This window comes from Talpa europaea (genome assembly GCF_964194135.1).
Source record: "Talpa europaea genome assembly, chromosome: X".
NCBI lineage: Eukaryota > Metazoa > Chordata > Mammalia > Eulipotyphla > Talpidae > Talpa > Talpa europaea.
Window position 1 is genome coordinate 88,964,119 of NC_140081.1, and position 5,152 is coordinate 88,969,270.

Consider the following 5,152-nt stretch of genomic DNA (forward strand, 5'->3'; position numbering starts at 1 on the left):
TCTGCAGTGCCTGTTTGTTCCTCGGCCACCGGTGAGGGTCCCACAAAAAAAAAAAAAAAAAAAAGGTGATGGAGGCCAGAGGTTTGCACATTGCCCTCTGCTGCCAGTGGTGGGGGTGCGGGGGTGCTTCCACGAACTCTCCAGACGCCCTCAGGAATGCTGGGTGAGTTTAAACTTAGGGTCCTCACAAAGATTCAAGAGTGCCACACCGAACTCTAACTCCCTGAAGAAAGTTCTCGTATGGCTCAGAATACCTGAAGGTGGAGTTCTGCGGGCAGGCAAGTGGCAGAGGAGCAAGCACTCCACAAATCTGCCCTGGGGTCTCCCTCTTGTTCCTCGGGCTCCAGTCTGTGGTGGTGTCCAGGTTGTGGGCTCCAGAGCCCCAAGGTGTGAAGGGTGGACGTGCGGCACGGTGAGGGCCCGGACAGGAAGATGGGGTCCGGCCTGTGTAGGTGGCATGCAGGCGGGAGACTGAGGACTCGTCAGTCCCTGGGGTCCTCCGGCGGGACACCTGGAGGGGGCGACGACCCCTTCGCCGACCCTGCTGCTGCTGCTGTTGCGGGTTCCCCTTGAGCAGTGCGGGATGTGGGTGCCGTCGGCTGGATAGAGGGGCCAGGCTGGGGCTTGGGGGCTGGTAGCCGAGTTGGCGCGGGTTCAGCGGATCCTTGGACAGCAGAATGGCGAGTCCAGGCACGGTGCTCTGAGCGCGGAGCGGGGCATCCGGCGGCCCGGGCCTCAGAGCGGACTCGGCCAAGGGTGGGGGGCGGGGGGGCGGCCTCAGCTCGTGGGCGCTGTAGAGGCGCAGCCGGGTGACCTGCTGCAGCCCCCCCAGGCGGCGCTTGAGGATCTCTGCGCACGAGACGGTCTTGGGGGCCGCGTGGCCCGCGCCGCTGAAGACGATGGCGCGCGCGGCCGGCTGCTGCATGCGGGTGGCGGCGAAGGCCAGCAGGCTCCGGATCCGGCTGCCGTCCTTGACCCACACGTGCGGGGCGCCTGGCGCCAGCTCCGAGAAGGGGCAGAAGCCCGGGGTGTCCCCCTCGGCCCGGCCCCGCTACTTCCCCCCTCAGAACACACCTTAGGCAACTTCCTGCGCTGTTCTGGCTGGTCCTCGGGGCTCTCCCGGGCGTCGCCGGGGTCCTGGGGCTGCGTGGCCATGGCGGGAGCGGCTCGGGCGGCGGCCGAGGCTGAGGCAGCGGGAGCGGCGTGGGCACCGGGCTGGGACGGCGCGATCTTCGCCTCCCGCTCCCACAGTGGGTGGCGCGGGGCTGCGGTGCCCACCACGTGAGCAGAGGCTCCGCCCCCGAGGGCGCTGGGGGAAGGTTTTGCTTCCGCCTCCTCTATGGGTCACTGTGGCCGGGCGCGCCCGGACATGTCTGGGCATCGCGTTCAGGCCCCGTCTAGGGTGCCATTCCCAGCTGCCTCCGGCTCCGGATTTTTTTTGTTTTTTTTTTGTTTGTTTGTTTTTTTAAGATTTATTTATTCATGCATACAAGAACCGGAGGCCAGAGATGCAGGAGGTGAGAGGATTCACCAGAGCCAGAGTGGGGAGCAGAACAGACAGACTGACTGAAATACACTGCTGAGGGGAGCAGCGGGCAAGTCAGAAGAGGTCTGCTGCGCCATGTGGGTCACCTCCCTGGCTGGCCAGGATCGAACTCTTGCTGCAGAGGCTGCTGATTGCTTCATAGAGTGCTGTTTAACCCCTGACCCACCTGGGAGGCCTTTTTTTCTTTTGTTTTTTAACTTACCACCAAATGACTCCAAAAATGTTTCCTATTTCTTGTCACGACAGTGAGTTCTGTTGTGTACCAACTTCGTCTCCTCAGGTATGTGTGCAAATCCCAAAGTAATCTGTGCACGTTAAGCACCTTTAGTTTGTTCTGTATCTCCGCGAGCTCCTGCTTCACACGGCCACTTCTCCCTCTTCTAACTTGCTACCATTCTCTGCGGTCATTCTTGCATTTACTATTATCCCCTAAGTCTGGGAAAAGACTTGATTCCTCACCATATTAGCTGTGGATAGGCTGCAAAAATTTAACATGATTTTACCAAAATCTTGGTGAAAATACGAATTAAATTCCAGCCACATAACATTGAGTTCAAGTCATGGGCATTCTTCTAAGAGCCAGACGACTCGTCTCCATCAGTCATGGAACGTGTTAGCTTGACACGCGTACCTTCAGTTCTAGAAGTAACCTCTAACTATAGTCCTGGGTGGTTTTCAGGGAGGAACTTAACTTCTTCCCCCAGAATTCCTTTGAACATATGTTGTGTAACCTGTGACCGTGACCCCAGCTGTTAGAGGTCTGCTGTGTCTGTATGATGGAAACACTATGTGATGGAGTGTAAGGAACATCTATTAGGTTTCTCTACTCTGTGATATAAGTGGATAGCTTACAATTAGCTATGGTGGAGATACTAACAGCAGGGAAATTTGAAAATGCTGCAAATATAAGCACATGATTGATTTTTGTTGATTTTCCTGGCCTTAAGGTTGTGATGAATAAAATTGCAACAGTGCAGATTAAAAGTAAAAGGGTGTTGTGACTCCAGGCATTCCATTGTGACTGGCACAAAATATTGACGCAGAATCCTATTATTTGAAAAGCATAACCTGATTCAGTGAAGATGTCATTCCTATCATTGAACCAGTGAAATCCCCACATATATTTTTGTTGTTTCATCTTAATAGTGTAAATGAAAATATCAACGAGCATTCATGTTGGAACTAAACACATTCATCAATTTCAAACGTAGTTAGTGTATAAATACAAGACTTTGGCAAAAATCAATGAAAAAATTTATAGGAATCTATTGACTATGGAACCATATAAAAAGAATGTTGTATATTTTGAAATTATTTGTAAATTGTGTTCTAGTCATCCTTTAAATCAGTAAATTTTATGCTTATATGCATACACACACACACACTTTTCTTGTATATCTGTTTGTTTTATACCTGCCAGCATGCCACTGATTTAGAGTGCTCCAGAGATGGAAAGGCATTGAGGGCGTTTTCAAGAAAGGAACTAATATGATTTAACTTACAACTTAGTGGGATTTAACATGGTCACTGTAGTTTTCATGGTAAGAACAGGCCATTGGGGGCAAGGGATGGAAGCAGACACATGAGTTAGAAGGCTGTTGTCAGTAATCAAAGAAAACTATAATGGTAGTTAGGACTAGGCTGGGAGGAGTAGAGATTGTGGAGAGATGATCAGATCCTGTATATATTTTCAAGCTAGAATTCACAGGATTACTGGTGGATTAACTGTACGTTTTACAAGAAAGAATGAAATCAAGGATGATTGCAAGTTTTTGTGTCCTGCTCAACTCAAGTTGCCATTCATCAAGAGAGGGAAGTCTATGGGCGTGACAGGTTTGAGATTGTCAGAATCTATTTTATACATTAATTTTAAGATATGTGTTAAGCCTCCAAGTGGTGGTGTTGATTAGCCATTTGGGTATAAGAGTGTGCAATTCAGTTCAGACTGTAACTATAAATGGGGAGTCATCAGCACATAGATATCTAAAAGCATGTGACTGTATAAAATCGCCCTGTGACTGAAAACAGAAAGAAACTCAAAATGATAGAAGCCAGAAACCTGGAGTACTCCCATACTTAGAGGGCAGAAAATGAAGGAAAACAAATGAGACTTGGAAACATTGGCCAAAAATTAGAAAACAAAATGAGTGTGCTTTACTGGAAATCAGATGAGGGAAGTATTTCAGAGCTGAAGTGAGCATTGGTGTCAAATCTTGCTGATAGGTCAAATAAGATGAAATCAGAAATGTGAGTGTCGTTTTGGTAATCTGGGATAAATGTAGCTTTAGTGAGGTGATGGGGTAAAAACTTTAATTTGGATAGTTCAAGAGAAAATGAGGCGATAAACTTTAAACCAAGAATGCAGAGACCACTTTCAAAGAGCTCACTTAATAAAGGTGAGGATAAAATGGGGCAGTAGTTGAAAGGGAAAATGACAACAGAGCTTTGTATTTACAATGAGAGCAATATTGAAATGTTTGTAAACTGAAATCAATAATCCAGTGAAGTGGGAAGGGATTGAAAATGCAGGGAAGGACATTTGCTGGAATGGACAGTACATACGTGGGGGCACACTTGGGCTTAGTCTGGCACATGAACAGGCACCCACAGCACCAAGAAAGAAGGTAGACTACATGACTGCAGGTACAGGGGAGCACATAGTCGAAGAGTGGGTCTTATAGGAAGTCTTGACAACTTTTTTTTAAGACTTATTTATGCACACAAGAGCTGGGGTACAGGCCAGAGGTGCGGGGGGTGAGAGGATTCACCAGAGACAGAGTGGGGAACAGAACAGGAAGATCGACTGAAATACACTGCTGAGGGGAAGCAGCAGGCGAGACAGAGGTCTGCTGTGCCATGTGGGTAGTTCCCTGGCCGGGGATTGAACTTGTGCTGCAGTGGCTGCGGATAGCTTTATAGGTTGTGTCTTAACCCCTTGTGCCACCAGGGAGGCCCATCTTCTCTGTTTTTATAGAGTGTGAGCAAGCACAAGGAGGTGTTACAAGTTTGAGAAGAGGAACTATGAACTGGGCATCTAAGAGAGTGGGAAAGAATCTATTAGGGAGATAAATACAATTGTATGTTAATTTCCAAAGGTGAATTTTAAACTGCACTGATGAATGTCTAGACTGCTATCATAAAGTACCATCCACTGGGTGATTGAAACCACAGACATTTATTTCTCCCAGGTCTGGAGGCTGGGATCTGAGGTCACGGTGCCACCAGCATGGTTAAGCTCTGTTGAGGGCCCTCCTCCTCATTTGCCTGCCTTCTGCCTCTGTCTGCAAAGGGCAGAGGTGCAAAGAGATGTGTCTAGTCTCCTTAATAGCACACTAATGCCATCACAAGTGCCCTACCCTCCTGACTTCAGCTAAACTGAATTAATTCCAAAGTCCCATCTCCAAATATTATCACATTCATTGGAAGCTAGGACTTCAACATATGAATTTGAGGAGGGATGGGACACATGTGGTATGTAACCAATGCCATTCAAACAAATGAAACCGTCCAAATTTAAGCTCCAACTTTCCTTTGCTTGTATTCAGTGCTAACTAGTAACTGACATTTTCTTAGCCAGCACTATGTTCAGCACCTAATTTCTTGTAT

General features: G+C 48.4%; 1 pseudogene across 1 annotated transcript; it reads right to left on the reverse strand.

The window, feature by feature from the left end:
- Positions 1-482: 482 nt before the first annotated feature.
- LOC311187713 (ribonuclease P protein subunit p25-like) lies at positions 483-1,155 on the reverse strand (annotated as a pseudogene). Its single transcript has 2 exons — positions 1,075-1,155; positions 483-1,003 (listed from the first exon to the last, which is right to left on the reverse strand). The product of its transcript is annotated as a ribonuclease P protein subunit p25-like (transcript).
- Positions 1,156-5,152: the final 3,997 nt, after the last annotated feature.